The sequence below is a fragment of the Pimephales promelas genome, chromosome 18, assembly GCF_988280905.1.
Source record: "Pimephales promelas chromosome 18, fPimPro1.hap1.1, whole genome shotgun sequence".
Classification (NCBI taxonomy): Eukaryota; Metazoa; Chordata; class Actinopteri; order Cypriniformes; family Leuciscidae; genus Pimephales; species Pimephales promelas.
In genome coordinates, this window is record NC_142786.1 from 15,000,521 (window position 1) to 15,011,758 (window position 11,238).

The window sequence follows — 11,238 nt, forward strand, 5'->3', positions numbered from 1 at the left end:
TGGCCTCTTTACGTGGGCTCATAGACTGAACTGTAGTGCACATGTACTGAATTCAGTTCTCGCACATGCTCTCTCACCTGCTGTGATGAGCCAAGTCCTCGAAGCGGCCCAGCTTATCACCAACGTGAAGAAACTGGTCAGCTATTTTAAACATTCTGGCCTGCAAGTCAAGCTGGGGAAGTCTCTCAAACAGTCGGTGGGGACACAATGGAATTTGACTGTGGACATGCTGGATTCTGTCTCACAGCAGTATGATGAGGTCACAATAATATTGCTGGATAATAAGCAGTATGACAAAATAGGCTGCATCAATAAAAACACTCTTGGATCCCTTGTGGCGTTTCTCAAACCCTTCAAAGATGCAACGAATGACCTGGAGTCGGACAATATGGCATTAAGTGCGGCGCTTGTTCTGCCTTGGTCCGTGAAGTTAAGAGAGCATTGTGAAGTGGCCAAGGCTGACCCCCTACTCAATGCTATCTGCTTGTGTACAACGCCTAGACGAACTGTTGTCTCCAAGTAACCTTGCTCCAAATGGAATTAACATGCTTTATAAAGTAGCAACATTCTTGACTCCCAAACTGCGTCAGCTTAAGATGGTTGATGAAAATGAAAGGCAATATGTGACTGAAGCTGTGAAAGAGCTGATTGAGGACTTGGGGTTTCATGTCCAAGCTGAGGAAAATTCTGAGCCACCTCCTAAAAAGGTGACATTTCGTGATTTTGAAGAATGGGAAGATGTAAGTGCTACGTGTACTGACTCGCAGAAGTCTGTAGATTCCGAGATAGTGGAGTATTTGAAAGTGAAACTGGATGTATCCGAATCACACCAACCCAAAGATATCCTCCCGTGGTGGAAGAAACATTGCTTTGAATTTCCCAAACTTTCCAAACTGGCACGCCATGTACTATGTGTCCCAGCCTCCAGTGCACCGTCCGAACGGGCTTTCAGCATTTGTGGTCGCATACTGGAGCAAAGATGCAGTGTGCTGAAGCCCTCATCAGTAAACAACCTACTTTTCCTTCATGGTTATTTAAAAAATCCGATATCCTAAGCAGCAGCTGCTTCTTTTACCTTTATTTTGATCATTTTCATTTAGAAATGCTGGTAGCGACCTGTTGAGTTTTTATTTTTATTAGGGGCCAAGCACCGAAGGTGCGGAGGCACCTATTGTATCTGTGCCGGTTCTTATTATTAGGGGCCAAGCACCGAAGGTGCGGAGGCACCTATTGTATCTGTGCCGGTTCTTATTATTAGGGGCCAAGCACCGAAGGTGCGGAGGCACCTATTGTATCTGTGCCGGTTCTTATTATTATTATTATTAGGGGCCAAGCACCGAAGGTGCGGAGGCACCTATTGTATCTGTGCCGGTTCTTATTATTAGGGGCCAAGCACCGAAGGTGCGGAGGCACCTATTGTATCTGTGCCGGTTCTTATTATTATTATTATTATTCTTCTTCCGACTGGGCGTCTATGGCAGCCCATAGACCGGTTTGCGGGAAAGTTGTTTTGGTTTGACATTCTGATAGAGGACAGTCCCAACTTTAAATACACCAATTTTGGTGTCTCTAACTCATTCCCTCTAGCGCCACCAACTGTCCAAAGTTGCACTTTTATTATGCTAATAACTTTTGAACCGTAAGGCCTATCAACAAAATTCTTTTTTCCTCTTGTTCCTGAGCTCATGCCGATTCGATCGCACCCTATGACGTCATTTTCCGTCATAAAAAAATGGCCGCCATTTTGAATTTTCCAAAAAACCTACTTTTGCGAACTCGTCCTAGACGGTTTGTCCGATTTTCACCAAAATCGCACCGGATCATCTCCAGGCAGTGCTGACATAAAGTTATGGAATTCAAGATAATTCGAATAACGGTTTTCGATAAACGCGCAAACTAATTTTACGTAGCGCTTGCAAAAACAGACGTGAGGCTGTATCTCCGCAACGCTTAATCCTATTCAGACCAAACTTGGTACATGTTATCACAAGCATGACCTGAGGCTACATGCAGCGTTTCGGCGCAGCGCCACCTAGTGGTCCGGAGATATGAAAAATGGCTATTTTTGCTCGTAACTTCTAAACGGTTTGTCCAAAAATCAAAAACTTGGTCTCGTTAGATTCAGGGCATCATGCTGAGTCGACCGATATCCAATTTTCCCAGATCGGCCATTTTGGCTGTCGGCCATTTTGAATTATGTGCTAAAATGCTGTATTTTTTGAACGCATGAACGAATTGTTACGAAACTCGGTATGGGTCATCAGTACGATGCCCTGAAGGAGCCTGAGAAGTTTCGAAACAGCGCCACCTAGTGGTGAATTGTTTTATTCAAACGCTTATAACTTTGGGTGTGGTACACTTATTTTCACGGGAGTCATATTTTTGAGGTCCTGAATCGTTGCCGAGTCCAACGATACCAAATATGTTGGGTTTCGTCTCACGGATGGCGTAGCGTAGCGATTTAGCGCGAAAAAAACACTTGGCGATATCTTCAAAACCGCTGTTCCGATCGAGACGAAACCACCGGCAGAAACACGGAATCATAGCTTGTTAACTAAACGCTAATGCCCAAATGCGAAAATATTGATAGTAAGGGGTAGTAAAATTCAAACAAAGTCATGTGTCAGTCATTTTTTACGTGTTTTTTCATATAAATGTTTATAACATGGAAGCGAATTGAGATATTTTCACCAAAATTGACACACATATGTATGGGGTCACTCTGAGGACACATAAAAAAAATTGTGGGACTGAGCCTCTTGGTGGCGCTATAATAGAACAAAACGTGAAATTCCCATTGACTTCAATAGAGTTTTGTGAAATAAAATGCTATGCTAAACAAATGCATTGGTGTAATATTACAAAACTCAGTGTGTGCCATAAGCAGCATGCCCTGAAGGTACTCAAAAGATTTTGAGACAGCACCACCTGTTGGTCAAAAGTCATAATTAATTTCTGAAAACGCTAATAACGTTTGAATAAATGTGCCTATTGCAATGAAACTGATCTTAATAGATTCCTTGGGTTATGCTGAAAACATAGATATCAGGTTTTGCATAATCAGCTAAACTTCCTGTCCACCATCTTTATTTCTTTGAGAAACCTTCTTTTTCGAACTCCTCCTAGACCGTTTGTCCGATTTTCACGAAAATTGAATCGTATCATCTCCAGACGGTGCCGAATAAAAGATATGGATTGCGTGACGATAGACAAAACCGTTTTCGTATACCACAGCATCAAATTTGAGGCATGCTGCCAAAATGACTATTTAGGCTTTATCTCTGCAATGCCTTCACATTTTGACACCAAACTTTGTATGTGTCATTGTCACCTCACTCTGACCACATCACATCTATTTCGTAACTGCGCCACCTATTGTTCGAAAGTGATAACCCATTAAATCATATTATAAGTTAATGTTTATGTGATTTTCTTAGCCATTTGCCCAAAGTTCTCTCAAAATACCCTTAATTGCTCCTTGCTGCAGTTGGTCTGCCACTCCTTGCCATTTTGGCATATGTTGCCGCTTCTTGCGCTTGGCCCCGGTAATGGCTGCTTGCAGCTATATTTATTATTATTATTCTTCTTCCGACTGGGCGTCTATGGCAGCCCATAGACCGGTTTGCGGGAAAGTTGTTTTGGTTTGACATTCTGATAGAGGACTGTCCCAACTTTAAATACACCAATTTTGGTGTCTCTAACTCATTCCCTCTAGCGCCACCAACTGTCCAAAGTTTCACTTTTATTATGCTAATAACTTTTGAACCGTAAGGCCTATCAACAAAATTCTTTTTTCCTATTGTTCCTGAGCTCATGCCGATTCGATCGCACCCTATGACGTCATTTTCCGTCATAAAAAAACGGCCGCCATTTTGAATTTTCCAAAAAACCTACTTTTGCGAACTCGTCCTAGACGGTTTGTCCGATTTTCACCAAAATCGCACTGGATCATCTCCAGGCAGTGCTGACAAAAAGTTATGGAATTCAAGATGATTCGAATAACCGTTTTCGATAAGCGCGCAAACTAATTTTACGTAGCGCTTGCAAAAACAGACGTGAGGCTGTATCTCCGCAACGCTTACTCGTTTTCAGACCAAACTTTGTACGTGTCATCACAAGCATGACCTGAGGCTACGTGCTGCGTTTCGGCGCAGCGCCACCTAGTGGTCCGGAGATATGAAAAATGGCTATTTTTGCTCGTAACTTCTGAACGGTTTGTCCAAAAATCATAAACTTCATCTCGTTAGATTCAGGGCATCATGCCGAGTCGACCGATATCCAATTTTCCCAGATCGGCCATTTTGGCTGTCGGCCATTTTGAATTATGTGCTAAAATGCTGTATTTTTTGAACGCATGAACGAATTGTTACGAAACTCGGTATGGGTCATCAGTACGATGCCCTGAAGAAGCCTGAGAAGTTTCGAAACAGCGCCACCTAGTGGTGAATTTTTTTTTTCAAACGCTTATAACTTTGGGTGTGGTACACTTATTTTCACGGGAGTCATCTTTCTGAGGTCCTGAATCGTTTCCGAGTCCAACGATACCAAATATGTCGGGTTTCGTCTCACGGATGGCGTAGCATAGCGATTTAGCGCGAAAAAAACACGTGGCGATATCTTCAAAACCGTTGTTCCGATCGAGACGAAACCATCGTCAGAAACACGGAATCATAGCTTGTTAACTAAATGTAAATGCCCAAATGCGAAAATATTGATAGTAAGGGGTAGTAAAATTCAAACAAAGTCATGTGTCAGTCATTTTTTACGTGTTTTTTCATATAAATGTTTATAACTCGGAAGCGAATTGAGATATTTTCACCAAAATTGACACACATATGTATGGGGTCACTCTGAGGACACACACAAAAAATTGTGGGACTGAGCCTCTTGGTGGCGCTATAATAGAACAAAACGTGAAATTCCCATTGACTTCAATACAGTTTTGTGAAATACAATGCTATACTAAACAAATGCTTTGGTATAACATTACGAAACTCAGTGTGTGCCATAAGCAGCATGCCCTGAAGGTACTCAAAAGATTTTGAGACAGCGCCACCTGTTGGTCAAAAGTTATAATTAATTTCTGAGAACGCTAATAACTTTTGAATAAATTTGCCTATTGCAATGAAACTGATCTAAATAGATTCCTTGGGTTATGCCGAAAACATAGATATCAGGTTTGCCATAATCAGCCAAACTTCCTGTCCGCCATCTTTATTTCTTTGAAAAACCTTGTTTTTCGAACTCCTCCTAGACCGTTTGTCCGATTTTCACGAAAATTGAATCGTATCATCTCCAGACCGTGCCGACTAAAAGTTATGAATTGCACGATGATAGACAAAACCGTTTTTGTATACCACAGCATCAAAGTTTAGGCATGCTGCCAAAATTACTATTTAGGCTTTATCTCTGCAATGCCTTCACATTTTGACACCAAACTTTGCATGTGTCATTGTCACCTCACTCTGACCACATCACATCTATTTCGTAACTGCGCCACCTATTGTTAGAAAGTGATAACCCATTAAATCGTCTCATAAGTTAATGTTTATGTGATTTTCTTAGCCATTTGCCCAAAGTTATCTCAAAATGCCCTTAATTGCTCCTTGCTGCAGTTGGTCTGCCACTCCTTGCCATTTTGGCATATGTTGCCGCTTTTTGCGCTTGGCCCCGGTAATGGCTGCTTGCAGCTATATTTATTATTATTATTCTTCTTCCGACTGGGCGTCTATGGCAGCCCATAGACCGGTTTGCGGGAAAGTTGTTTTGGTTTGACATTCTGATAGAGGACAGTCCCAACTTTAAATACACCAATTTTGGTGTCTCTAACTCATTCCCTCTAGCGCCACCAACTGTCCAAAGTTTCACTTTTATTATGCTAATAACTTTTGAACCGTAAGGCCTATCAACAAAATTCTTTTTTCCTCTTGTTCCTGAGCTCATGCCGATTCGATCGCACCCTATGACGTCATTTTCCGTCATAAAAAAACGGCCGCCATTTTGAATTTTCCAAAAAACCTACTTTTGCGAACTCGTCCTAGACGGTTTGTCCGATTTTCACCAAAATCGCACCGGATCATCTCCAGGCAGTGCTGACAAAAAGTTATGGAATTCAAGATGATTCGAATAACCGTTTTCGATAAACGCGTAAACAAAATTTACGTAGCGCTTGCAAAAACAGACGTGAGGTTGTATCTCCGCAACGCTTACTCGTTTTCACACCAAACTTGGTACGTGTTATCACAAGCATGACCTGAGGCTACGTGCTGCGTTTCGGCGCAGCGCCACCTACTGGTCCGGAGATATGAAAAATGGCTATTTTTGCTCGTAACTTCTGAACGGTTTCTCCAAAAATCAAAAACTTGGTCTCGTTAGATTCAGGGCGTCATGCCGAGTCGACCGATATCCAATTTTCCCAGATCGGCCATTTTGGCTGTCGGCCATTTTGAATTATGTGCTAAAATGCTGTATTTTTTGAAGGCATGAACGAATTGTTACGAAACTCGTTATGGGTCATCAGTACGATGCCCTGAAGGAGCCTGAGAAGTTTCGAAACAGCGCCACCTAGTGGTGAATTGTTTTTTTCAAACGCTTATAACTTTGGGTGTGGTACACTTATTTTCACGGGAGTCAAATTTTTGAGGTCCTGAATCGTTGCCGAGTCCAACGATACTAAACATGCTGGGTTTCGTGTTACGGTTGGTGTAGCGTAGCGATTTAGCGCGAAAAAAACACTTGGCGATATCTTCAAAACCGCTGTTCCGATCGAGACGAAACCACCGCCAGAAACACGGAATCATAGCTTGTTAACTAAATACAAATGCCCAAATGCGAAAATATTGATAGTAAGGGGTAGTAAAATTCAAACAAAGTCATGTGTCAGTCATTTTTTACGTGTTTTTTCATATAAATGTTTATAACTCGGAAGTGAATTGAGATATTTGCACCAAAATTGACACACATATGTATGGGGTCACTCTGAGGACACATAAAAAAAATTGTGGGACTGAGCCTCTTGGTGGCGCTATAATAGAACAAAACGTGAAATTCCCATTGACTTCAATAGAGTTTTGTGAAATAAAATGCTATACTAAACAAATGCATTGGTGTAATATTACAAAACTCAGTGTGTGCCATAAGCAGCATGCCCTGAAGGTACTCAAAAGATTTTGAGACAGCGCCACCTGTTGGTCAAAAGTTATAATTAATTTCTGAGAACGCTAATAACTTTTGAATAAATTTGCCTATTGCAATGAAACTGATCTTAATAGATTCCTTGGGTTATGCCGAAAACATAGATATCAGGTTTTGCATAATCAGCCAAACTTCCTGTCCGCCATCTTTATTTCTTTGAAAAGCCTTCTTTTTCGAACTCCTCCTAGACCGTTTGTCCGATTTTCACGAAAATTTAATCGCATCATCTCCAGACCGTGCCGACTAAAAGTTATGAATTGCACGATGATAGACAAAACCGTTTTCGTATACCACAGCATCAAAGTTTAGGCATGCTGCCAAAATTACTATTTAGGCTTTATCTCTGCAATGCCTTCACATTTTGACACCAAACTTTGCATGTGTCATTGTCACCTCCCTCTGACCACATCACATCTATTTCGTAACTGCGCCACCTATTGTTCGAAAGTGATAACCCATTAAATCATCTTATAAGTTAATGTTTATGTGATTTTTTTAGCCATTTGCCCAAAGTTCTCTCAAAATGCCCTTAATTGCTCCTTGCTGCAGTTGGTCTGCCACTCCTTGCCATTTTGGCATATGTTGCCGCTTCTTGCGCTTGGCCCCGGTAATGGCTGCTTGCAGCTATATTTATTATTATTATTATTAGGGGCCAAGCACCGAAGGTGCGGAGGCACCTATTGTATCTGTGCCGGTTCTTATTATTATTATTAGGGGCCAAGCACCGAAGGTGCGGAGGCACCTATTGTATCTGTGCCGGTTCTTATTATTATTAGGGGCCAAGCACCGAAGGTGCGGAGGCACCTATTGTATCTGTGCCGGTTCTTATTATTATTATTATTATTATTATTATTATTCTTCTTCCGACTGGGCGTCTATGGCAGCCCATAGACCGGTTTGCGGGAAAGTTGTTTTGGTTTGACATTCTGATAGAGGACAGTCCCAAATTTAAATACACCAATTTTGGTGTCTCTAACTCATTCCCTCTAGCGCCACCAACTGTCCAAAGTTTCACTTTTATTATGCTAATAACTTTTGAACCGTAAGGCCTATCAACAAAATTCCTTTTTCCTCTTGTTCCTGAGCTCATGGCGATTCGATCGCACCCTATGACGTCATTTTCCGTCATAAAAAAACGGCCGCCATTTTGAATTTTCCAAAAAACCTACTTTTGCGAACTCGTCCTAGACGGTTTGTCCGATTTTCACCAAAATCGCACCGGATCATCTCCAGGCAGTGCTGACAAAAAGTTATGGAATTCAAGATGATTCGAATAACCGTTTTCGATAAACGCGCAAACTAATTTTACGTAGCGCTTGCAAAAACAGACGTGAGGCTGTATCTCCGCAACGCTTAATCCTATTCAGACCAAACTTGGTACATGTTATCACAAGCATGACCTGAGGCTACATGCAGCGTTTCAGCGCAGCGCCACCTAGTGGTCCGGAGATATGAAAAATGGCTATTTTTGCTCGTAACTTCTGAACGGTTTGTCCAAAAATCAAAAACTTGGTCTCGTTAGATTCAGGGCATCATGCTGAGTCGACCGATATCCAATTTTCCCAGATCGGCCATTTTGGCTGTCGGCCATTTTGAATTATGTGCTAAAATGCTGTATTTTTTGAACGCATGAACGAATTGTTACGAAACTCGTTATGGGTCATCAGTACGATGCCCTGAAGGAGCCTGAGAAGTTTCGAAACAGCGCCACCTAGTGGTGAATTGTTTTATTCAAACGCTTATAACTTTGGGTGTGGTACACTTATTTTCACGGGAGTCATATTTTTGAGGTCCTGAATCGTTGTCGAGTCCAACGATACCAAATATGTCGGGTTTCGTCTCACGGATGGCGTAGCGTAGCGATTTAGCGCGAAAAAAACACTTGGCGATATCTTCAAAACCGCTGTTCCGATCGAGACGAAACCACCGCCAGAAACACGGAATCATAGCTTGTTAACTATATGTTAATGCCCAAATGCGAAAATATTGATAGTAAGGGGTAGTAAAATTCAAACAAAGTCATGTGTCAGTCATTTTTTACGTGTTTTTTCATATAAATGTTTATAACTCGGAAGTAAATTGAGATATTTGCACCAAAATTGACACACATATGTATGGGGTCACTCTGAGGACACATAAAAAAAATTGTGGGACTGAGCCTCTTGGTGGCGCTATAATAGAACAAAACGTGAAATTCCCATTGACTTCAATACAGTTTTGTGAAATACAATGCTATACTAAACAAATGCTTTGGTCTAACATTACGAAACTCAGTGTGTGCCATAAGCAGCATGCCCTGAAGGTACTCAAAAGATTTTGAGACAGCGCCACCTGTTGGTCAAAAGTTATAATTAATTTCTGAGAACGCTAATAACTTTTGAATAAATTTGCCTATTGCAATGAAACTGATCTTAATAGATTCCTTGGGTTATGCCGAAAACATAGATATCAGGTTTTGCATAATCAGCCAAACTTCCTGTCCGCCATCTTTATTTCTTTGAAAAGCCTTCTTTTTCGAACTCCTCCTAGACCGTTTGTCCGATTTTCACGAAAATTTAATCGCATCATCTCCAGACCGTGCCGACTAAAAGTTATGAATTGCACGATGATAGACAAAACCGTTTTCGTATACCACAGCATCAAAGTTTAGGCATGCTGCCAAAATTACTATTTAGGCTTTATCTCTGCAATGCCTTCACATTTTGACACCAAACTTTGCATGTGTCATTGTCACCTCCCTCTGACCACATCACATCTATTTCGTAACTGCGCCACCTATTGTTCGAAAGTGATAACCCATTAAATCATCTTATAAGTTAATGTTTATGTGATTTTTTTAGCCATTTGCCCAAAGTTCTCTCAAAATGCCCTTAATTGCTCCTTGCTGCAGTTGGTCTGCCACTCCTTGCCATTTTGGCATATGTTGCCGCTTCTTGCGCTTGGCCCCGGTAATGGCTGCTTGCAGCTATATTTATTATTATTATTCTTCTTCCGACTGGGCGTCTATGGCAGCCCATAGACCGGTTTGCGGGAAAGTTGTTTTGGTTTGACATTCTGATAGAGGACAGTCCCAACTTTAAATACACCAATTTTGGTGTCTCTAACTCATTCCCTCTAGCGCCACCAACTGTCCAAAGTTGCACTTTTATTATGCTAATAACTTTTGAACCGTAAGGCCTATCAACAAAATTCTTTTTTCCTCTTGTTCCTGAGCTCATGCCGATTCGATAGCACCCTATGACGTCATTTTCCGTCATAAAAAAATGGCCGCCATTTTGAATTTTCCAAAAAACCTACTTTTGCGAACTCGTCCTAGACGGTTTGTCCGATTTTCACCAAAATCGCACCGGATCATCTCCAGGCAGTGCTGACAAAAAGTTATGGAATTCAAGATGATTCGAAGAACCGTTTTCGATAAACGCGCAAACTAATTTTACGTAGCGCTTGCGAAAACAGACGTGAGGCTGTATCTCCGCAACGCTTCATCCTATTCAGACCAAACTTGGTACATGTCATCACAAGCATGATCTGAGGCTACATGCAGCGTTTCGGCGCAGCGCCACCTAGTGGTCCGGAGATATAAAAAATGGCTATTTTTGCTCATAACTTCTGAACGGTTTCTCCAAAAATCAAAAACTTGGTCTCGATAGATTCAGGGCGTCATGCCGAGTCGACCGATATCCAATTTTCCCAGATCGGCCATTTTGGCTGTCGGCCATTTTGAATTATGTGCGAAAATGCTGTATTTTTTGAACGCATGAACGAATTGTTACGAAACTCGGTATGGGTCATCAGTACGATGCCCTGAAGGAGCCTGAGAAGTTTCGAAACAGCGCCACCTATTGGTGAATTGTTTTATTCAAACGCTTATAACTTTGGGTGTGGTACACTTATTTTCACGGGAGTCATATTTTTGAGGTCCTGAATCGTTGCCGAGTCCAACGATACTAAACATGCTGGGTTTCGTGTTACGGTTGGTGTAGTGTAGCGATTTAGCGCGAAAAAAACACTTGGCGATATCTTCAAAACCGCTGTTCCGATCGA

General features: G+C 41.6%; 1 pseudogene; it reads left to right on the top strand.

Moving 5' to 3' along the window:
- Positions 1 to 226: 226 nt before the first annotated feature.
- LOC148970952 (uncharacterized) lies at positions 227 to 1,060 on the top strand (annotated as a pseudogene).
- Positions 1,061 to 11,238: the final 10,178 nt, after the last annotated feature.